Consider the following 25384-nt stretch of genomic DNA (forward strand, 5'->3'; position numbering starts at 1 on the left):
CGATCGATACCCCACATGACTATACCTGGATTAAAAAGCCTGTGACCATCCCGGTCTCTACCCTCATGTAATGCCACCATTAACTTACGTATGATGTTCCCAACGCTTTTTCAGATCGCTGGGGCTATACATCAGCAGATAAGTCCTCACTTTCTGACAGGCCAAGGCTACGTCGGCCGAGGGTTTGTCTTGCTGACGAACATTCACTTGGATGCTTCAGAGGCAAGCGGAACTGCCAAATGAATGAACTGAAGCAACGCCTCGGGGACCGACCTCTTTGTATCGTGAAAGGCACTAAAAGGACCGCAAGCCAAGATATACCAGCATGTACCGAAGACTGTGTGGCGAAAAGAACTCTCTCTTCTGTATGCAGGTCTCGAGTACCCTAGGCACCTTTGGTTTAACGTAAAACTTTTATCCAGATTACCGAGCTAGCTAGAAATAATTATGGGATCAAACAATAACTCTACAAAAAACACCTTAGACTGAGAGGGTGATGTCAGTCCCATCATCGCAGGACAAACTGCCATGCTTAAAATTAGGGTTATCCAGTTTGATCTGGAAGGTAGTCGCTTGACTAGAGCAGTGAACGGAGATACGCCCCAGGGTGGCGCCATTTATCCGGTTCTTTGGTTGATAGTAATAGACGAAATTCTGCGCATATTGGACTGGAGTGGGGTGAAGGTAGAGGCGTATGCCAACGGCTTGGTGATATTGGTGTCTGGAATGTTTTCTCCAATATAAATGAAATCAAGGCGACGTTTAAAAAGGTGTGCCTGTGGGCTGCATGACGTAGCCGCAGAATAAGTCCAACCAAAACGGAGTTGATGTTATTCAATATCAAACTAAGGGTACCCGAATTCCACTCCCCGTAACTAAGCGAAAAAAGATTAGTCCTTTTCCTCTAAGTGAAATTCTAGTTCGAACATAGAATTGAGGGTTGACAAGTCATGTATAACCTTGTGCGCCTAAGCTTAATAGGATACAAAGAACCGCGTGTGCAGATGTCCTGCACTCTTATCCGCTAGATATTCACCAAAATACGCTGCAGTGGGCACTGAAACTCTTCAACCTTAGTAACATCCTAGACAAAGTACTTCGGAAATTATAGTAGTTTCTACCGGATTACGCCGCAAGCAAGCCGAGCTTCATGATAAACTTTGCTGTTGCCTTTCCAACCAAGGCATAGTGGAAGACCGATGACGAGTTGTAAAGTTATGACACACATAGTTTCACCGAGAGCTGTTTCCTTCAAGAATGTTACGGGCTGACTCTGTAGATCTGAGCTAGCTGGACTTTGCTCCCTTTGCTCTTCCCACAAAAACGATGCTCTTCTGAGTTTGTAGCATCAAAACGGCAGTCCGGAAATACCAGCCACCCACCACAATGCAGTCAATACTAGCTTCAGTACCACTATACTAAAACCTTTGACAATAAGCCCGAAACGGGACGTAACGACTACTATGTGGTTTCATATGACAACATGGCTACAAACATAAGAGAAATCAACTTGTCAGAAGATGAAATGCCAACAAAGTCGAATTGGTACGAATTCTGTTAGGGAGTGGTCAATTGAATTTTCCAATCACATATTGGCGGGGATAGAAGGCCTTGAAAAATAACGTTTTGAACTTAATCAGAGTTTGGGATTTGAACGAAATTACCAGGTAGGTAGGTATCAGTACCTCCAAGGAGTCCAATTAGCGCCGTGCCGTTTTTATGCTACAAACTCCTAAGACAATCACTGCTGTGATAAGAGCAAGGAGGCAGAGTGAAGTCAGATCAGATCTTTAGAACGAGCCCGTAGTATTCAAGAAGGAAAGCAACTCCCCCACCGTGCAACTAGACTAAGGTCCTGAAAGATTGTTTACCTAGTGTCCGTAGCTCGGCTCTAACTAAGCTCAGTAAGTGCCTGAGTATCTTCTTCTACGCAGGTTCGGCTTGCGAATTGTAGAGTATGGCGAGTCTGGCGGCATACCACGCGTCTGGCACAACAGTTCTCGTGATCGGGTTTTGTAATAAGTGGGTCAAATCCTCCTTGACTTGGCACTGGTAAGCTTTCGCTATCTGAGGTCCCCGGCTACTTAGGAGTGCGAATAGATTCCACCCTTGACAGTCGCCAGCGCGACACAGACTGTACCCGCCGAAGGACTGCCAAGATCAGTGCCCCGCTTGGCCAGTCCGTTAGCCCGTTCGTTCCCTTCTATATTCCTATGGCCGGGACCCCAGAGACGAATGAAATCGAGGAGAATCTCGCCACTGAGTGCAAATTCTTAGTGGCCGCCTGGTTATCGGGCAGAATGGGTATGTTACGCTTAGGGCTTGGATCAAGCCCCAGCTATCGATAGGCTTTCAGTATTGCAGGTACTTCCGCTTGGAATACAGTGGTGAAACCAAGCAGACCGAACGACTGGCTTCAATAAAACTCCAGCATCGACTCCGCAGACCATCTTTGAACCGTCAGTGAAGAATACTATGCCAAAGCCTTGCAACACGCCGTCAATCTTCCACTCTGCTCTGGTTGCAAAGTTCACAGCAAAGGTTCTTGTGAAATTCGGCTTGCGTATGACGTAGTCCGAAGGTACTTCGTCTAGGATATCATTATGGCCTTAGGACTTCGCAGTCCACCATCCGGACTCACGTAGTCCAACTCCTCCTGGAGAAGGATGTGTAGGAGTACATTGAGAGCATCTGCCAGGCAGCACTGCGGAGCCCCGGTAACACTTGCACACGCAGTTCATTGAATCCTATTAAAGTTCGTTCCACTGTACTTTTTGCTTAAAACCTGCCACCATACAATAGCCTTCTGTACATTTTTGGTGACCCCGACGTGATCATTCGACTGCACATTTCATGACCCTGCGCACTTGACAACTGTTGGTCCGTATTGTTGCTTAGCATAACCCCCAAAGTGGAATCCATAGACAAATTGATGGACCAGTAAATGTCATCTTTTCACACGTTTGTGGCTAACAGGATAGCCCGCATCTAGGAACTAACCATAGCCCATAGCCACACAACGGAGGCATGGGAGAGCATTGAGAGGAGTAAGGCCAGACAAATTAGCGTCCAGCAATCTGTGGTTCTATGGCCCATTAGCTTTACACGGCTCTGAAGACATCTGGCCTGCACCATACTTAAACCCCCAAACCGACTACATGGAGGAAAGGAGATAAGCTGCAACTGCAAGCCTTCTATCTACCACTTGATCCCACTCTATGCATCAAGTTAACTATGCAAATTCATTCCCGAAGCTGGAACTAAGTGCCGGAAAACTGAGCTCGATGACACTCACTACAAATCTCCCAGCATGTGTGATTTCGATGAACTTCACGGAGCTATCGTTAAAATGATGCAGGGTGAGAAATCGAACTCAAGGACGTAAGACGCTTCGGCGAAAAAAATAAGGGCAATCCTCTCATCAGTAAAAGTCTTATTCTTGACCAATAAAGCCTTCTCAAGGTAGGACGTCTACAGACGTCAGAGTTATTAGAGGAGGCAAAAAATCCTATAATCTTGCCATATAATTATCCGTTCACTAAACTAATAATGGACAACATCCATAGAGAATATCTTCACCAACCAAGACAAAGATAACCCACAACTCCTTAAATAAAAGATAGATAACTCGCCGAGCCATCGTGTCCAGCCAGCTCGTCCGTACGTCGCGGAGTGGATTTTTGCGGACCGCTTTGGATAACTACCAGTCATAATATATCAACATGGACTCCGCCGACCTTCGAGGCTCCGCGGTGCGATCAGTGAGCAAACGAAAAAGAAGGAGCCGAATACCAGGCGATTGTTTCTCAATACAATGTAAATAAACAAAGTTTGATCCCGCCAAGTAAGGTTGGGAGCAACGTTATAGTATATCCCTGGCAGTGCTCTATACCAAGGGAGATGTTCCGACTACCCCCAGTTTATCGATGTGTGGCCTATCTGACATCTCTATTGCAATACAAAATAACTTTATTGTTGGAAGATGAAGTACCATGCCGAACTCCTGAAGAACTCGGCACGAAATATAGGTCACTAAAAACTACCGTAAAAACAGAAGGCATCCTCAGGGAAATAACTAGTAAAAAAGGTTGATCCATACTCAAGTGTTGTTCCGGATCTCATAGTACCGAATGATTTCCAACAAAGTTGTGAAGCCTAAAATTCATTTCACACAATTCCAAATTGCAAATCGGAGGATGTCTGAGTGTCAGACAACTGCGTTATTAAGCTGTAGACACACCCCTTGCTACGACCTAATTGGTATCATATACGCAGTCAACCTATGGAAATAATTATAGACATTTTTGAACCTTGTAAAGGATTTATTTCAACAACTTTTCCTTCTCATTTAGAGAACTCATAAATACGTTTCAGGAATTCACTGTACCCTGTGAATTGGAGCTTAAGAATACACTCAGTCATAAGAGGACTAAAAGGGATAGAAATTTGTGGGCTGGCGAACTTCGAATTTTAAAGCTTTACTGCTACCGAAATATCAACTAGCAACAACACCTTGGATCGGGACTGATCTCATGCCGCTACTTTTCACTCGCAGTCAAAAATATAATCAGTTCCAAAAAGTACTTATTGAGCCCTTTCATTTGATACTCCACACGACCATATTCTGTACACCCCCGCCTTAAACAAAGTGGAATATGATGTAGTAAAGGGATTCACAGACCACATGTTCTCACCAAATTTCGTGAGAATTGGGTTAGCCCTTTCCGAGTAAATCGAATGTGACAGACAGATAGACAAACATGGCATCGATTCTAATAAGGTTTTATTTTACACAAAACCTTAAAAAAGCAGACGTGGCAGACCCTAACTGAGATGGAGCGATGCCGTAGGCCAGCACTCCTGGCAGCTTTTAGGGATTTCGCATTGGTGGACCTCGCCGCAAAACCGGGATGTTTGGAATTCCTTACTACTAGATCGGATACCAATTGTTGCGCAGCAATTACTATTGAACAGCACCGCGAAGTAATACCAGAATGGTAGTCCCGCGCGGAGGTTTTAGTCTGTAAAACTCCGGCATGCGCATCCTCGATTTTACATGCGTATCCACGGTGGATCTCTTCTCCCAGCCAGAAAAAAGGAGACAGACGGACCTACAATTTATGAATCGATTTCAATAAGGTTCTGTTTTTCACAAAGCCTTAAAAACTTTTAATTGGAAAACTCTGAGCTTTCATTAATTTATGTTTACGTCGTCTCATCGTCTCATACTACGGGCTGACACAATTTTCAATGAGGACCTTCGTCAGAATACAGCCAGAAACCCGTAGACGTGTTGACTAGACGGCAGAAGTGAGGGAATCGGATCTAATGGTTCTTCTCATTTCCCTAATAATTGCATAGAATGTTGTATGCCCCGTTGGTTTCCAAGGGTAGTTTGAACACCGTTCACCGTTTTTATACCGTTTTTTTTTTAACGTTTTTGCCCATCTGTTAATTTGTACTGTCAACACAGTGTTTCGCTTACTAGATAATACTAAACATCAATTTAATAGTTGGAAAGCCAAAAAGGACTCTTCCTGTTTTGCGCTGAAAAGGGTCAAAACTTATAAGAAAACAATTGGTCCTGGAAATATTAGTCCCTTTTTGGTTTTCTGGCTGACAAAGCGATATACACAACAGTGGAATTATCTCCGTACCTACTTCAATGGCAAGGACTTTCTCTTCGGCTGGAATTTTTAAGGATCTGTGACAAGTTAAAGCTTCTTCGTAAAATAGTATCCCCATCAGTCATTAAAGTAATCATTGAATCGCTGACCACCAGTTTCGTTCCTCCCTTGTTGGCCTTGCCTCCTATTCATTTTATCTCGAGCATCTTCTTCCATGTTAATTTTGTTGACCCATTCATCCAGTCGGTTAAACAAAAAATATGATGACATTCAGGGAATTTATTATTGTCCCTAAGTATCCTTTAAAACCTTTTAGAAAAGGATAGGATACTATCTGCCGAAAAAATTTTAATGTAGGTTTGGTATACCATATTTTATAGCTAAGCTAGTGACACAACTTTCCATTTTGGGTTAAACATCCTTCCTAGAGGTCAAAATACAAACACCTGGACAAGTATCATGTTTTATATTCCCCAAAGCTCAATTGATTTCTCCCAGTAGGTCAATGAAATCGAAATGTGCAATTGTTCAATTGACACCTAATACAATCTAAACCTGCTAAAGTTTAACTAAGTTGTGTACTTCCTTTCATCCTTACTGTCGACTTCCTCCCTCCCACGACCACAATGTACAAAAGCTTAAAGCATTTTCGTGTCCTTCCCATCCGAAACAACACCAAAAATCGATATCCTACAATAACAGCTGATTTCCAGGTCAAACTTCCACCTACCACCTCTACATCCCCCACCCTCATTCACTCGGGATGTCTGACGAAAATCGGCCTAACTTCTATCAAAGTGGGTGCCAATAACGGGTTTCACTTATGGCATTAATGGCAATGTTATAAACGAAACAAATAATTTATCCATGACTCTAATTATCAACAATTGGACACCCTCAGATTGTCGATAAATTTCGCAATAAAAAAAACGGAAATGCTGCAAGGATGGGTGTAGTAACGTTTTGAAGGGGTGACCATCAAGCGTGTAAAGGGAGTATATTAACTTTGTACGGATGTGTGTATTATATGTCCTTTGCCAGGAGGAAAAAATGTGCGTGTTTTGAGTGCTAAATATTTTCAGAAATAGTTTCGGGATGACGGAGCCTTCAGTTTTTCCCTACAATTATGAAATGGTGCAGCAAGAAACTTTCTAAAATGCTTACGTCCTTTAAGTCCTGTTTCGTCAGGCAAACTACTGCTATTTTTAAGTCAATTTATATTTTTATTAATATTTTTTTCATCTTAATTTTTTTTAATTATTTTAAATTTATTCTTAATATATTATGTAAAGACTACCAAGTTAGAAGGACCGGCAAAAAAGGCCACACAAAAGCCCTTGAATTTAGGAGTAGACTTGATTTTATTCCAATAATGCATATGACATGCCAGGTCCTACCCCTTCCAATGTTGCTTTAATCCTTCATATCCAATATTAATTTGGAGGACTCTAATAAATTCTTCCTAAATGTCATCGCGACAGATGCATAGTCCTTGCTCCTGCTAAAATTTGTTCTATTAATTACGAAATTCAACAGTTTATGAAATCTCCTGCCCCGCAAACTTTAAAGAAATCCTTTAACACTGATGCTTTCCCCAACTCCCAAAAATGGTGTCCTGCATTTCTTGCTGGAACGAACTTTAACGCTTCCTATTTCCACGTTGGCATGAGTTTTTACTTTCGCACTAACATCATACATATATCAACTCCACATGCACACATTCGTCCTTAATACTCGTACATCCTCATATGAGGTTTTGACAAAAACAAAAAGGAATCATTGGACAAAACTAAAGGGAGAAGCAACAAACAACAGCAAGTGAATCGGTTTTGACATACCAAGTTTCTAAGGATTTTCAAGAATATCCTGTTTGAAGGATTTCAGTGCGTATTTCACAACTTCCTGGATGAATGCATTTCTAAGGAATGAGAAGGGGAAATTAAATAAAACGAACTTTCACAATTTCCTTTTTGTGTTGGAAAGAATGAAATCTTGGTACTGCGCAGATGCTTGAAAAGGATATGGTTGGGCAGATTTGTATAAACTGCGATGGAGATGATGTTTCAGGAAAGCGGTGACGGTTAGTTCGCCGGTTTCTGCGAAAGGACGATGAGGTTGAATGAACGCTGGAGATTCTTGTTTTAAAGGAGCATTATGAAGTTGATTGTATGATAATTGATGAAGTCATCAAATTTCAAGTCATTCCTAGTACCGGGGCCTTATTGATAAGAAAATATTGGTTCTTCGTCTTGTAGTCTAAGTGAAGGTCGAATTTCAGAGGATTATACTATAAAAATTGTGTTACTTGGGGGGAGTGGCCAGGTTGAACAAATATCTAATGATTGGATAAAAAGGTTTTATCCTAATTATAAGGATTTCTTTACTGAGTCTGAAAAGCCCTTAAAGCTAAGAAGAAGAGGATGAATTATAAAAGGAGAAATTTGAACAATAAACAAGGAGGACATATTGCAGTAATTGTAGTGCCCGTTAAACCGATCATTAACTTTTTTTGTTATTATTTGCACATAGATTTAATCATGTTTTTGTCATGCTTTCCTGGCGCTCGTTTCTGACTAAATCGAAATATTATACATGCGGATCCTGGCATCTAATGGTACCGCTGTTGTTTGGATGGCGGCTCGAGAAAAGTCGGCCTACGTTAGTGCTGCGCAGTTGAATTGGAGCATTAAGGCATATTGTTCGCACTTTATCAATAGTCTTTGACCTGAAGAGCAAGACAAGCGATTGGAAATCTGTTCTTCCAAGAATGAGGAGAACGTCAGGTTGGTCTGCGAAAGCAATTGATGAGCAAACATTCATATACGTGTGGTTGAAACAGGAAACTATACCAAGTATACCCTCGATAAAATCCCTTTATATCACGGAGTGTATAGCGAAGGCATGCGATTCATCGATGTCGATGAATAGTGAATTGCCTGATCTTCGGTCGGCGTGTCATCGGGCCAGACGAGCGGCTCAGCGAGCATTGGGTAGGATTGGGTAGATAAAGCAGGGAGTTTACAAAGAAACCTGGAGCTGGCTATACAGCGAAGCACGAGGGACTGCTTCAAGTACCGACGAAAGAAATACTGGAGATTTTTGGTAGGCTGATAGACAACAAAGCGCCAGACCTTAGCGGTATACCAAACAAAGCCCTTAAGTTGGCTGTGAAATCGAGAACCGACATATTCGTGGAGTTATTTGAAGCATGATTGGCGGATGAGAGCTTTCCTAAGACATGGAAAAGACAAAGGTTAGTGTTGTTGCCTAAACCTGGTAAGCCTCTTAGTGAATCATCTTCCTATAGACCTATAGGTCTATTGGAAACTATGAGGAAAATGTATGCACGGAAGGGGTGACACTAGCAAGTATAGCGCTGTGATTACCCTTGACGTGCAGAATGCGTTTAACTCGGCTAGTTATAAGTCATAAGGAGATCATTGGCGACGATTGCTTTACCCACTTACTAAACTACGCTAGTCGACATGATCTGAAGCAATCGCTGCTATAAGAAGTGGCTGAAAAATGCAGGTCTTGCGCTCGCGGAGGATAAAACAGAGACGGTGCTTATCACGAAGCGGCGTAAGGAAACCACTGCCCGTATCAAAATCGAGAAGCATATCATCATTTCAAAACCAGCAATTAAATGCCTTGGAGTGATGATAGATGCCGAGGCTCAATTTCGAACAGCACTTACCACATCTTTGCAATCAAGCGTCCAATGTTAGCATGGCCCTGGTAAGAATGATGCCAAAGATTTGCTGCCCACGATGGCTTCGTAAACTGCCTGCGTACCAGCAGAACTGGAATGTAAACGACATGATAGAGCAAATTTAGTGCAGATTGAGAGAGGTAGAGGAGACGTGATGGTTCCGCGGACAATCGTGAAATTCGAGGACGAGGTTTCATGCATGAAGTTGCATTTCGCTTTTTTGATTTCAGGACTGCCTCCCCCCACCTCCCCCGGTCTCTAACCCGCTTATAATACCAAAGGGGCGCTCCCTGAAATAATAACCTGAGGATGTCAAAGCAGAGTGAAACCCCAAACTCCAAACCCCATCTGAAGCAAAAGATGAATCGATTGAGGATATGATCCGTTGGGAATCTTCCCTCACGATCACGGTACTCAGATTCGGAGTTTTACGACTTCGCTCATGCGGTCGAGCCATTATTTTTTTTTTTTTGCAAAATTCTAGCTTTAGTCACACTCCAGAACCTGGCTAGGAAAGAGACAAAGAAACGCGTGTCAATAGGTCACTCCGGTGAAGCTGCAGTATTTGCGGACAGACCTTCACGGTCAATTTTAGTTTTTGTTATAGCTCTCCCTTCTCGGTGATCTCTGGCCATTCAGGAAGGCCTTTGGATCATCATCCACTTCAAATAAGTCATCACTTGGTCTTAAAATAACTTTTAACTAATTAAATTGATTTACCTTCGAAAAATGTTAAAACACGTATCCTTATATGTATTTCATCAAGTTATCTGAAAAGGAGAAAAAAAATAACATGAGTACCAGGTTCCAGGCAATGCATAATCATTTATAAGAATAAAGTTAGTCAGGAGTAAATATGTTACTGACAATCTCATAGTAAATATATAGTATTTTGTCTACTTCATAAATGAATGGAAAAGTTCCTGCAGCTTCATTCCGGGAGTTGTCATTGTGAAAAAAATATGAATTTCCTTTTTAGGTTAAATAACTTTTTACTGTGTAGATAAAACCGTATCCAAACTATATCGTTTTTTACTGCGAATCTTTGAAGCTGAACTGAAAACGATCAGAAGCAAATCTGCAAGGGACTCATCTAAAGTAGTTCTTACCACGAATCCTCCACAGGAAATGTTGTCTGGTACCATGGGGACCAGGATGCCCTTCTGAAAGACTATGATCTAGGGGAATTCCTGGACGACGTGCTGCAAGCTGGAATCATTAGTAGGACTGCATTTCCTAGAATGGGGTCGAACTAGCTACGTCACATGGTATTCAGACCCTCCTTCTGTCAAAGGGGCGCCAGTGAAGCTTCAATAGACACCTGCCTCAAACTAAGCTTTACGGTTCTTCTGAGAAACGGATCATGTATTGATAGCTCGAGAGATACCTGGAAGCGTGAGTACACAAACATCTTCCTTCTTTTCAAACCTGACTAGAATGATCATGGCAAACGTATATCCACCAGGATGAAGGGAACAAGTGGTTCCCGAAATATCGTAATTTGCAAGACCAATAAATAACACTCACGAATAGAAAAAGCAAGTTTTTATTATTTCAAATAGCAGAATAATGACCCAATTACACTGGCAGTATTCAACGACCAGAAACAGAGAAGATGCAAGGCAACTCATCAAATGCTGTCTTGGTCCCTGGTCTAAGGCCTCTCAGCATATCCTGGACGTTGAGCCGAAAATGGGAAACTCCCTAAATGTATATTTGGAGTTGATCCTAAAGCTTTGAAGAGCTGTGTCGTTCTTCTGCGCTTCCGCCGATGGCGGGGTCTTGAGCCCTCCAACACATGGCAAAACATCAGCAACTACGTTATCCTTTCCAGTTGTGAATGTCGGATAAAGCCCAGATGTCGAAATTGACGAGAGGACGCTTTGTCGAGGAAAAGATGAGTCGTTTACCGTCCGTGAACGCTATGAAAGGACTGCCTTCAAGGGAATACAAGATGTATTTAATTGTAAGGTGCGCGGTTAATAGCTCACGATCGTAAGTGCTATAGTTTCGTTGAGCGATGTTCAGTTGCTTGCAAAAAAGCTCAATGACTGCCACATTTGGTACATCTTTTGGTGAAGGGCAGTACCTACGACGATGACCACGACATCGACAAATATGACTAGGGGTGAATCCTGCTGAGGGAATGCCAGAAGCGTAACATCCACTAGCTATTGCTTGGTGGTCTCAAACGCCTGGACAGCCTCTGGGGACGACGCAATCAGGTAGAGGCCTTTGGTCTTTGATCCAGACAAGCAAGGGATTAATTGAGAAGAAAAGAAACGACGGTAAAAGCTTGGACATGATCCAAGAATCTTCTCAGAACCTTAGCTGTCTTCGGAAGCGGGAAGTGCGAAATTGCTTGTACTTTGATTGGGTCCAGTTGGATACCTTCAGGGATAATCAGGTGGCCGAGAAATTCACCTGGGGCTGCAAATATTTGCGTTTTTCAACGTTGAAAGGTAGCTGGTCTAAATGAGACGTTGAAAAATGCACTGGAGGTGCTCTAAATGCTCGGTCTCAGCGCCAGATGTGACCAGAATTTCATCTAAATAAACGGAACAAGAGTAGACGTTCCCTAGCACGGAGTGGATGAATCTCTAAAAGGTTTGTGCCGCACTGCATAGTCCAAAGCTCATCCTAGTGAACTCGAAGTCGTATATTGTCGTTTTCAGAGTGTTTTCGGAAACTACAGAGTGTGATGATAGCCTCGACTAAGTCCAAAATCGAGAAAATATGGCAGTCTGCGATAAAATGCGCAAAATTGTGGATGAGTGGAACGGGATCGGTTTGGAATCGTCTGCCACAAGTTCTCAATGCGTTCAAATTAGGAACCATGGGAGATACCAAAGTCTTTCAACCTCCTTCCTTGCAATTGCGAACATCTAAGCAAAAGATAGGGGAGCTAATAGTGTTGATGTGGTGCTGCTTAACGGGCTCCGAGCAATCCCTAGTGGCACGGGAAATCTTCGTCTAAGATGGGAGTGCTAATATCCGGTATAATGAAGCGCGAGAGAAACGCTCGTCGAAGTCTTAGACTAAAGACCTCTAGCCATACGCACGAGGAGTTTGCTGCCGCGAGTTCTACTGACTGCGATGTTAATTTATGATTCCGAGATGCAGGAACAACCGAAACCTCATCGCCGATATTCACAAAGTTGTGATGCCGGCTCAAAGGGTCGTAAATTGTGAGGCGACGTTGCGATGCATTTCGGGTAGCCTTCGCCAGAACTCCCGGCAAGTCTAGTTTTTTGTGGAAAAAGTGCAAGAGCTAGTATATTTTATGGCCTTTTAGGCGGCCCTACAGTGATATAAGCGTCCCCTGGTATTTGCCGAGGGTCCTGACGACCTAATACCCGGTCGTCCTCTTCGGAAAGCGAATCTACAGTGTAATTTGATCCTACTTCCCGAACGCAAACCACCGGTTGCGGTTAGCGCACCTAAAGTCTACTGCAGAAAGCAGGAAGCTGGTTTGACGTATCACGACACACCTGGTCACCTGGTGGGTCGCACCTGGAACTCGTGGATTTTGTCTGTCTGAAATGGTAACCAAGGTGTCCAGAGATCTCAAATCCAGACATATTACGATGGTCTATGTGTTCTGCGAATGTCTCGGTGACGACTTTGTCACCCCCCAACTGCTTCACTTCGCGCAGCAGTTGGCTGCTGGCGGATAGCAAATCGTCAAAAAAAACGACCGCGGTTAGGTTTCCTTGCAGGAAAATATCTTCCCTGGACTTGAAAAGCAAACGGATCTTAGTACTTGTACGAATACCAGTATGGAAGGACGAAGACCACGATTGTTAGCCTGACAGCGGAAGCAGTGTTGAAGCATTTAAGGATTCAGGATGTAAATATTTCAACAGAACTTTTAAATGCCTTAAATTGGATCAATCTACTGTACCACGCGCCAGTGCCTATGTCGAGGAAGTGCAAGGCTACAGGATCCCTGCAAGGAGGAAAGAAGCTCTCCACCACTAACAAGTTGTCGGTATGGAAAAATGCCCAAGTACTAGTAGATCAGGGGGATCCAAGTCCATCTCAACTATTGTGACGCAACTGAATCCGCAAGTGTTTGATGTGGACCAATTGGAGAAAAATTTCCTACCATTCTCCTGGCTTAGCCCTCACCTTTCTAAACAAAACGACTTGAGGTTTCGTCCAGGGCAGATGCTGCCCTAACTTTGTTAAAATTGCGTCCAGAGCAGAGGCAACTCATCAGATGCTGCCTTACCTCTACCCTGGAAGACTGAAAGCGGTTGCCATAAGTTGTTCGCTCCTTTATATAGACAACAAAAACACCCTGTAAGGATATTTCATAAAATTGAAAACTTATTAGATATTCAGGACTCAATAAAGGTTTATATAATCTATTTCGTGGTTACTCATCGGGAGTATCAATGATATTTCCAATAGACATCTAGTATTCCTCCCAGAATAAATAAATACATATCCAATTACTAAAGGACTTTCCAATTTTTTCCGTGTTCGTATCCTTACAGACCAAATCTCAAAAGGATTCATTTAAGATCAACTGACCGTTGAATGGTCTCCCAATTTAATTTCAATTCGTCCTGCGTTTCGTCGTATGTTGGTATGATATGAGTAAGTATCGCACGTAGCATGGATGGGTATAGTACGTGGAAGTAACCAGACAATGACGTTGTTAGTTTACTCAACATTAGGAATCAATATCGTCTACAAGACACTGAGGCAAGAATTCGAGTTCTTGTTAAATACTCTCCCTTTTGTATTATCATACATTATTGCCAGTTGTGCCTGGTTTCTTGGGGGGACGTAATATCCGAAAGAAATGGGAAAAGAATTTCTGTCCTTTCTCTCTATATTTTGTTGTTTTGTTATCCTGGTTCAGTGAGTAATCCAGTGGGTAGACCGTATGGACCCGTTTATCGATATGTGATATGCATTGTTGTAAAGGATACCAGCAGGAAAAGATTTGACTGGAATCGGGGTAACTTTACTAGAATACGCTACGGGCTCGTCTTTTAAAAAATTCTAGCGTTTTTTTTAGCTGTTATTTGCAAGGGAGAGGGAAGGGTGTCTGCCCTTTAATTTGTCTCAAGACAACTTAGTTGTCGAGATAAATTGAAAAGAACATCCTTCTCAACTCAGTTAACATCGACCTGTTACAAAATCCTTCATACCCTTTGATTACCTGTTACTCTTTCCGATGACCACCATAAAAAGCCACATAAAATATCAGCACCGTTTCCTACTGGCCAGGATAATTTCCTTTATCCAATGACTAGGCCTATACCGTCTCAACAACAATTTCTTGTTTATCCAATTGCTGAATTTCCCTCGTACATGCACTTGACATGTTTATTCAACGTGTCCAGTTGAACTTATCTACGAAATTCACTCGGGAAATGCAGCAGACGGCACGAGCAGGATACGTAGGGACGAATGAGAATGTGGCGGGCCCAGCACCCTGCGATGGTATAGCATAGCTTCGAGGCCAGAGTTCCGGATGAGGCAGCAGAATCCCTATAATATCCGAAAAACCTATAATGGATATGTAGAGCTGAGAGTAAGGGTGATGTGCCTGCAATGTACGGAAGGAGCGCGTACTACCATCCATTGCCATACCAACGAGTAGCGGAAGGACCAGATCGTATATACAATGAAGCCGACTTCGTGCAGTAGAATTGGATGTTTCGAGGGTAGAAATTAAACGTATCGGGAGTGAATTCACCCCAGAGAAATTGGAGAAATGAAGGGATAACTTTCGGAGTTGTCGGTCAAGGATTTTTTCTGCAAGGATACCTGAAGTTTTGCCCCCTACTTTGACCTTCTGTAGTTTAACCTAGCGTCGGCAAGCAAGGCTCCGAGGTATTCCCTTGAGTCACAAGCAACGCAACAAGGATCTTCTAGCACTACTGTCACAATTGCAACTCCCTTCAGCTGGAGCTAAATCATTATCCTTGTAGGCACACAACAACCCTCAACAATCTAAAAGGAAACCCTCCAAGAGCGATTGGAAGTAGATCGTCGACGACCACACTCACTTTCACATAGAGACTCGCACTTTCTTACCCTCGCCGACTATTGTTAATTCCATCCCTAAATTTTTCGTGAAACACTTCACAATAGTTGTTGCTGCTGCTACCACTGTTGCTGGGGTTGTTGGTGCTGCCAAGTGAAAGATGTTTCGTCGAAATTAATTTTTAATGTCATTTTATGTTGTCGGCATCGAGTAGAATCGCAGTAAGCAAATCATTATGAAAGTGAGGGTGTACTTTCCCCTATTCCAGATGCAGCCAGCCAAGTCCAGAAACTTATTCTCAACCGAGCAATGGACCCGCACTAGCGACACTACAAATCAAGTAGGCTTCGGTGTGGTTATTCCATTCTTGCATCCAAACGCTCATGAGGGAGAGCAATGTCCTTTGTGTTGTTTGAGTTAATGCTCGATATATGTTTTCTTTGTATATGGTCCTATATAGCGGGATTTATATCCTGAGGGAGTGAAAACATCGACGCTGGGGAAAAAGATAAAAGAACCACTTTTCACCCTGTTATTGAAGGCGAAGTTTTCGCTTTGATTTGAGCTCCAGGCACCAGGTCCTGGATCCTTACTCTGTATCCTTCGTGGATTGTAAATGGTGCGAGATGCTACATAATATATTTCCTTTATCAGTCAAGCAAAAGGACCAATTCATTATGTCGAAAGAATATTTGTTCTTCACACTTTTGTAAAGATATTTTCAAGAGAATTTATTAATTAGGACCTGATGGAAGATGAGAGGAAGCAGTTAGCTACGTGAGATGATTTTTAAGGAATTTAATGGGAATTTGAGTGCTTGTACGTATTTAGCAGGAGAAAATTACTCAGGAAGTTTGTACAATTTTTAATAATTTGATTAAGAAGTTGAAATATGGGGAAGTGTCGTAGAATTCTTACACGGACATTATGCAAATTGGTCGGAGAGGTAAATATATGGTTTCGAGAAGGAACCACGAAATTACAGGTTTTTTCTTCCTTTTCAAAAGTACCTTTAGGATAATTTGATTGATTTTAATTGCATTTCTTAGAAAGGGAGCGAATTTGAATGACGTATGGAACCTTCAGGTCCTGAGGGGCATATTCGATTAATAAAACTTCTTTATAGGAAAATGGTCTGAGTTCTATTTATCATACTAAAGATAGGATAAGGACTGGACTTTGTCAGCCAATTTACTACTTCAATAAAAAAAAACTCATTTTTCGAAAATACTATACATATGCACTTCGGGAACCAGTTGTTCTCTTTTCGAACCCGAAGGCCAGAAAATAGGAAAAGTTGGTCCTCGAAACAAGCTAAAAAAAATTTTTAACTTTATCTTTGGCAAACCAAGTCGCTGAGCAGTTTTCTAGCCATCTCAGCACCCTAAGGATGGTATGCATAGTTACCAAATCCCCCACTACGCTCGTCCTTTCGTGGAAAAAAACAAATGATTTCAGGCATGGAAATAGGGACATGTATAGATCTGGAGATCTGCTGATTTCAGGTCGAGAAAAAGTCGACCAGTAGACAAAAAGGATATAGGAAGCATCCCCAGAACGAAAAATCGATATTTCACTTTCTGCCGTTTTTAGAAATGGTTGGAAACCTTATTACAAGAGATCATGAAGGAGTGAAACTAACCTTTACGTTAAGAGGAACTCCATCGTTCTTGACGCGAGACCTGGAAATATCATATGGCTACTGGCGCATTCGGTGGAAAGAACGAAGTAAGAACCGAGCAAGGATAGCGTTTCTATCTTACCGAAAAGATAAATGAATATGGAAGGGACGTGGAGGAAAGAAACTGTTAGTTCAAGGAACTCTCTAGGCCCTAGGATGGATCCCTGCGCTACCCCCGGCGTGACCTCCATCCTTCAGTGGCCTTATAACATTTTATAGAGCGAAAAACGGGTTTCTCAGGTAATCCTCAATATCCGTAGGAAGTAGCTCGACAGATGGAAAGTATTGTCCACTGTGCCTAAAATTTTTATCCATCTTACAGTATTAAGGAAAGATGCCCTCTTTCGGGCAAGCGCTCAACCCGTCTAGTAGTAGGTCTGACCGCTATTAGAGCAACCGTTTATATACTTTTGCCGGGATACCATCGGGTTCTGGCGTCTTCTTGTTTTTCATAGTGAGGACTGCCTCTTGCAACTCTTTTATAGAAAAAAGTGGACAATCCTCGGTAATTCCCACGCTGTACGGCCTTAAATGAACAGGGTTTCTGCGTGCCCCAACGGGTCCCCATCCTTCTCATCGACCAATGTCGAGCATAAAAATGGTCCGCTCATCGGCCATCTTAGGAGAAGGTGTTACACTTCATGCCGTAAGCAGCAATGCAATTGGCACACCTTCTCAATGTGTGACCTATTCATTACCACCTCCGCCATCCGATCACATCGCGATGACATGCCTGTCCGCCGAAAAGTGCTTCGTTTGAAATAGTATCCACTCCGTACTCCGATGATACGACGCAGACAGGGGTTTACGAAGGCTTTTAGCTTTCGAGTGACAGTGGGAGTCACTTGCCACGTGTTATTATATTCCCATACAGCAATACTGACTGAACACTAGCAAAGAAGAGTTTCAACTTACTCTTGGTGTTGAGATAACTGCATTTCCAGATTTTAGACAAGGTAGCGAAAGCGGGTATATCGCTGTTAGACAAGGTAGCGAAAGCGGGTATATCGCTGTTAATGTACCGAGCGAAATTCAGTTTGGTGCCACCGTTTTGAAAGAGCGCACAGTCAAAGGCCCTCCAATATCTGCGAATACTCCATCCAAGTTGCGTCCAATATTTTTTAAAACAAAAAAGAAGAGCAGACTCACAGGACTTTCCACGCTGGGAAGTATATTGGTTTTCATTCAGTAGGTGTCGCCCTAGCCCCTTTTCGCAAATGTGACACAAAACTAGTCTCTATAGACATTTCAGCGAGAATGAGATTAAGCTGATCTGTCTGAAGTTCTTTGGATTTGAATATTTACCTTCTCCAGGCTTAGGTGTAAAGACTACCTTAACCTTCTGCCAAGAGGTAGACACGGAGCCCAGGAGAAGAAAAGATGTAGAAAAATATATCTTAGAAGTCACTCTGGATGGATAGATGCCATGGTGTACTTCCAAGATACTCTGTATGAACTCAACTCTCAAGTTCTTGAAGGTTCCAATTTGGCTGAATCATCAAATTCGAGGACTCTGCCCAGCAGTGAATTCTCTCTTTCATCTTCCAGTTCCTCATACTCTGCTCCCAAGTAGCCTCGTTTCCAACATTTTACGAGCCTCTTATATTCGCAGTAGGAATCCCGGAAATTTAAGTAGAGTTCACTTTTATTGCTTTTACAAGCACAATTCACAAACCATCTGATTATTTTCCTGAGTTTTTGCAGTTCTCGGTTCCACCAGGGAACTTATTGCATTCGCATCGGATGATAGGACAAGCCTCTTCAAAGCACTCTAGAAGGGTGAGATTCAGAGGTTTCAATTGAATCTCTACTACCAAAGAGGATGCTTTGTTGACAAGAAGTTCATTTGTTTTCCTAGGAGTCCGTCTTTCTAGTAGAATCAACTCGCCTGGAATATTCGGACTAAATTCTAAGTAACCGTGGCCTAAAAGTGAGACTTCCCGCCAGTTTATAATTACTTAACTTCTTCTTGGCCCGTGACTGCATCACAACCTATTAAGAGTTGACGATTCTGCGTACACTGCCAGATCTCTTACTTCTTAAATCGACGGAGGACATAAAGAATCCTAGGATAAATGAACGGGGGCAACTATGATGTTTCTCCGGCTGCTATTAACCTGGAATTGTAAGATGACCGTAGCTAAGTCCTGACAACAGAATTGTCTTCACATGATTGCCTGTAACAATTTTGACACCAAGACGCAGGCTCTCGAGGCTCTCTCTTCGAACAAAATCCAAGCCCCCTTTACCACAGATTTTGTCGAGCCGAATCCATAGCTCCTGCACGAGGAATATACAAATCCCCTTCTGCAACTTCGCTAGCGGATAGCACATCTAATGGCATTTGGTAACATTTAGTGTCAGCTTGCTAATCAATCACCAACGGACCAGCGTATCTAGACTGTACTACAAGAGAACTCAGTCCAGGGAAGACGAAACAGAGGCAAATAATTTAAGGTTGCCTGCATAAAGCAAATACCGGCAAGTGAGGATAGAGGAGAGATCATTTACAAGAATCAAGAATAGTAGGGAGCCCAGTATAGGGCCTTGGGGAACATTAGAGGAAGGAGAGAAGGAACAGGATGAGTAACTATGAAATGAAACTCTGCGGTAAGATAGGTAGGACAACCAGGAGATGATTGAATACGGAAAGTTTGAAGAGGAGTATATTTTGGTCAACGGGATTAAAAGCTTTGGAGAAATCGGTGTAAATAGATTGTACCTCCTCCTGGCATTTAACAACGAAATTGGTAAAGAGGTTTGGAGCAGTAGGTCAATGTTTCATGAAATCATGCTGCTCCTTCACTATATGGGGACCAAAGTGCGCGGTCAGCCAATCGTTGACGTACCTCCCGAGGATTTTAGAATAAGAAGAGAAAAGAAAGATAGAAAGGTAGTTTACAGCTAGAGAAAGGTCTCCGCCCTTGAGGATAGCGATGATAAGAGAGGGAGAGAAATGTATTAATTACAGTTAAAAAACAAGGACGAGGTTAGGACGCCCATTGGGATCATGTCCGACATTTGTGTCAAGAAGACCAATGAAGAACACAACTAAGAAAGGCCTAAGAAGAAAAATGGCCACAAATTTAGAGCAGCCTCCAACTAGAAGAAGCGTAGAGGGCGCAGTGGTTGGGAAAGTAAGCACGGAAGAAAAGTAACAAGGGAGAAGGTCGCAGTCCTGTTGTAGCTATTTGCCACTGGAGTCAGTAAAATTGATGGAAGAAGGGAAAAATTGGTTGGGATTACGGAAATGGCGAGTGTGGAATCAAAACACTTTTAAAAGGAGGGAACGGAGCTTCTGACAAACTGAAACAGTTCTTCGTACAGATGGGAAAAGCAAGAACAAGAGAAGTACATACAAGATACAATGAACGAGAGGAAGAGCCAGATAAAAAGAAGAGGAGTTCGGCGCGGAGTCAATATTTTATTGCAATTAGGACCCCACCACCAGAGCACTTACGTGATGCAGCCCTTTCCTTATCGTCCAACCAGGTGCCCAAGGTACAGATGTAATGGTGTTGCTGACCCAGCGTAGATAAATTAAAGATAACGAGTTTGATTCTTAAACCCCTAACGTTCAGATAGAATAGGCGGACAGTAAACACCGAGCTAGTTACATTGATCGGTGAGGGAGGTGGGCTGTTCTGAAATTTACCCGCGAATTGGTGCACTTGTACGGCTTGATGAACATACCTTCAAGTCCGGAGGAAGAATTGCCTACTTTGGTCTTAATATAGTGCAGTCTACTGCGAAAGCCGAGTTTATTGCATCTAGTGCAAGGTCACCGAGGTTATCAACTTGTCTCTAATTTGTGGCGAAAGTTTCGCTTCCTTGTATCCGATTTCTCTGGATATTACCACACTTGGTGGTGCAGCAACGTCCATGCCTTCATTCCGCGATGGCGAACCCTCTCTGCTTTGTGGCTGAAGTTTCTTTGTACCGAGGCTTTTTTCCATTTTTTTGGAAGAATTAGGGAACAGTGCTAGCGACAGTTAGGCCGTAGTCAGGCTTTCAGGTTCAGGTGACTGAATATATCTCCTTTGTTCAGAAATTCAATAGAGGACATCTCAATTACTCATGGAAATATCTGCTTATGCACATAGACTTAATTGCAAAAAAATGTTTAGATTCACTTTCGATGCATGATTAGAGGTAAAAAAACAATCTTTCCTACTTCGAACCTATCATTCAATTGATTGAATGGACAATTTTATCGTATCGCTAATCTACTTCTTTGAATCTGATTCCATTGATTCATCAACACACAATTCCCAATGTTCTCCTCGGCATGACAATCAAATTCTTATACGGAATGCAGTCAACTCGGTTAGGGCCGAGGGGCGAAAAACGTGAAATAATAGAAATTTTATGTCAACACAATCTTATCTTTGACTTCATCACGTTTATTTAGTGATATGTTTTCAGCTGATTCCTGCAGTTTGTTTGAAATTGTAGATATTTTTTGTTATTCTCTACGGCCCGGTTTCTTGACTTCGCCCGGCCTTCCGTTGTAATGCCACACTACAATCTGAGTTGTTGCATTAACGAAAAACGACGGTTGAGGCGTAGCAATACAAAAAGTTATACCAACAAAACTAGAAAAACAAGAATCTACTGGAATATATGAATGTATCTTATCACTGTAGATACGCCGCCTTGTATAGTTTTATTATAAAAGTCCAATACATTTTCATTTTCGTTTTTATTTTTGGCACTTTGTCAACATCTTATCTTAATTGGCTCCGAGGGTTCAGTGGAGAGTTTCTCTTTTTGCTGGAATGGAAGGAGGAGGCGGACTAGTCCGCGAGAGAAATTATGAAAAATTGCCAAAAAAAACGTCCAGAAGAAACACAGATACCATTAATACTCGAGAACGGAAAAGAGATTTTGATTGCTTTCAGATACGACCGGGTAATTTTCGACCCCGTCGTTTTTTCCTCATGGTTTGTTGCAGTTTGTTTATATTTCAACAAAAAAATGTTTGCTAAATTGTTTTCTAGTTTTGTTGATGCATTTCCCTCGTTTGGGGTGGATTCGATGGTGGAAAGGTTATTTAAAATTGGATTGTTTATGAAAGATTGAAGGTGGAGCGATAGATTAAAATTGTTTTTGAAATTCCAAGGCTGATCTCAAGTGTACAGCAGTCGTTAATTCAGTTTTATTTCGGCATAATCTACGAAGGACACAATAAAACTGAGGGTCGGCCCTGGTTTCTGCTGCTCGTGCCCGGAGAGAATAAAAACATCTGAGGATACGTCTGTTTGTTCAAAATTATACGAAGTTCTGAGGAAAGTGACATCACCGGAACCGTATCCTAACTCCCTACTCGTCTCAAGGGTCGGCAGTGACCTTTAACGAGCCGCTTACGACACCGGGTGTGACGTCCGCGAGGTGCCCGAGTAAGTAGTTCTGACCCCCAGCTGGCAGTATATCTGCCTTGAGAAAGCCTTTCGGTGCAGAGCGAACCGAGATTGACCGGTACACGTCGGGACACATTGGGACTCCCCGGAGCCAATTGGGTGATACGAGCCTAGCTCTTCCAAAGTGGTAGTTGTGACGTGTATCAGACGCCAGCCCTTTCGGGACCCTGGTCGGATAGTGTGTCTTGAACCGGTGTTAGTAGACCGCGTTGTCCCGAGCGAGCGCTGATTCGTCCGTGAGTTCCGGGATCAGTTAAGCGTAGGTCAGGCCTCAAGCAACTGAGGTAGGGGCTGTGTCTCCGAGGATATACTCGTGCCTAATTATTGCGGCCCGTTCCCTTGCACACGTTACGCAGGTGAATTTTCCATGGAGAAAAAACCGGAACCAACAAAAAAATCAACGAAATACCAGGGAAGGAGAAAGAGCTGAGTGTGTTTGGACACAACACAAAAATGCGTCGTTCACCGCAACGATCAGTGAAAGAGGCAGCGAGGGCTGACATACCCGATGTTACACCGGGACGCCCAAATAAAGAGGCAGCCTTACCAAATGGCGCAACTGACGGTGCGGGGAAGGCAACTTCAATACCCTGTAGCGGCCGAAGAGGAAAGACTTATCAATAAATGCACGGCAGTGGCGAAGCGTATGCGATTGCAACGTTCCTCTAGAGAAACGTCAGCAAAGGCATCAAAAATGGGCCCTTCTACAGGCGAAATCAGAAACAACCACACTCCCCGCTGAGAACGCTGCTTGCGCCAAACGGGCCGTAGATAGTCCACTTCAAAGCGAACTGGGGAAAAAGCGGAAGAAGGATGACGTGTCTGAAGGAGACTTCATCAAAGTAGTTTTCAGGACCCAAAAAAAGGCGAAGAAGGATAAACGGAAACAGCTGACTACGCCGCCATAGATTCGTCTGTCCAAAGACAAGGAGGTTGCAAATCAAAAGCCAGAGAACACGAGGAAACAAAGAAGGATTAGACCGTCGGCTCTGCTCATGAAGCCGACGGATGGCAAGACATTTGGGGAGGTCCTTAGTGAAATCCGCTACAGGATGAAACCCGAAGACAACGGAGCAGAGGTGTCTTCCATACGGAAAACGAGGGGTGGCGAAGTCCTCGTCGAAGTGGGCCCGAAGACGACTAGCAAGAGTACGTTCTGCGAAGCGATCAAGGGATTATTAGCGGAGAAGGCTCTTGTTTCTACCCTAGAGCCTATGTGCTCTCTAGAAATCCGGGATCTTGACTACCTAACAGAAAAGTTCGAGGTAGAGAAAGCGATAAAGCGTGAATCTCCAGAACTAACCAATGCCCGGATAGGTATCACTTCTGTAAATGCTCGAGGCCAAAAGCTCATTATAATGGAAATCCCCGAACAATATAAATATGCACGTAGTATGCAGGGTACGAATGTGGATAGTCCCCACCAAGTGCTACAGGTATCTGGACTCTGGACACACGTCGCAACTTGCAAGGGACCGGACAGGAGAACAGCATGCCGGAGATGGGGCCAGGTAGGTCACCAAGCGAAGATCTGTAATGAAGGCGAAAGGTGAGTCCTCTGCATGGATCGTAACGCATCTGATGAGTGTCGCACACACTGCGGGCTCGGGGTGGTGTTCAATCTTTAGGGCGGAACTGGAAAGGGCTAGGGCGCGAATGATATGATCCGCATTTTGCAAATTAACATGCACCGAAGTGCCACCGCTCGCCATTTGCTAGCACAGTTCGCTGCGGAGGTAAATGCTTATCAGTTAGCAATACCGAAACAGGGGCCCAGCTTCATCGCATCTCGACTTATCGGGGGTCCGGTAAGACGTTCGAGTTCGTGTTCTTGCCCAACACCGAGGGAATGAGTTTGTCTGGATTCGGTGTTTAGGGATAACGTTTTTAGCGTTTACCTGACGTCGCTTCGGGTATGAAGGAACGGATCCTGGTAGACGGTGATTTTAATGCTAGCCTTTGAAGCCTTTGAATGGGGCAAGTCTCAGCCGGGCTCCAGAGGGAAACGAATTTTGGAAATAGCGGCGGATCCATGCCAATATTTCGTCATAAGCTTCGCCGATGGGGCACAACGTTTACACGCCAACGAGGAGGCATGCGCCATAAAGGGAGGCATTTTTCCTTTTCATTGGAAGGTGGTCAGACTTGCGTTGATCAACAAGGGTAAAGGAGACCCGGAGCTCCCGTCTGCATACCGACCGCTGTGTATGCTTGACACGTCCGGGAAAGTGCTCGAGAAGCTCATCAGGAGTAGACTCGCTGAAGCGATGCGCGCTGCAGGGAACTTATTCCGAAGGCAATTCGGTGCTCAGAACAGGGAGATCTACAGTGGATGCTATTATGGAGCTCGTAGATGCTGTTCGTGAAGCCGAGGCACACAGCCGCCGATCACGACGGACAGATATGCTAGGCACATTAGAAAACACATTCCATATGTCAAGCTACCTCTTGCGGATATTGAGGGATTATCTGAAAGGTCGCTTCATGCCAGAGAGGATGCAAATCACGTCGAGAGTAACAGAGGGATCCCTCCTAGGCCGGACCTCTAGAACGCTTGCTACGATATTTTGCTGAGGCTCGATATGCCTGAAGAGTCGCGTCTGGTTGGTTATGCAGACGACATCGCGGCACTTGTTATCGGACGCACTGTTGAACAGGCGCAAAGCAGATTTGGCATATTGATGCGACGGGTAGGCGGATGGATAACTGCTCATCTTCATCACTTTTTCTAATTGGGGAAAAAACCGAAGTAGTCATACTGATCAGAAAGAGAATCTCGACCCTGCGTCCTATATCGAGAGGGGGGTTGACTATAGAGCATCTAAATACTTTGGTTTAATGCTCGACCCGACGATGAGTTTCTTCGATGACTGGAATCTCGGCCTTGAGCCGGCTATTGGCGAATGTTGTGGGCCCTATATCTACTAGGAGATGTCT

At 43.4% G+C, this 25384-nt stretch overlaps 1 protein-coding gene across 6 annotated transcripts in view; it reads right to left on the reverse strand.

The window, feature by feature from the left end:
* LOC119659043 (protein winged eye) overlaps nucleotides 1–25384 on the reverse strand; it is a 303312-nt gene that overhangs the window by 134337 nt on the left and 143591 nt on the right. For all 6 annotated transcript variants that reach the window (XM_038066946.1, XM_038066945.1, XM_038066948.1 and 3 more), the window contains exon 3: nucleotides 10060–10109. The gene's annotated coding sequence lies outside the window, so the exon portion shown is untranslated. The remainder of the gene's footprint in view (nucleotides 1–10059; nucleotides 10110–25384) is intronic.

Source organism: Hermetia illucens, chromosome 6 (genome assembly GCF_905115235.1).
Source record: "Hermetia illucens chromosome 6, iHerIll2.2.curated.20191125, whole genome shotgun sequence".
In the NCBI taxonomy this organism is placed as follows: Eukaryota; Metazoa; Arthropoda; class Insecta; order Diptera; family Stratiomyidae; genus Hermetia; species Hermetia illucens.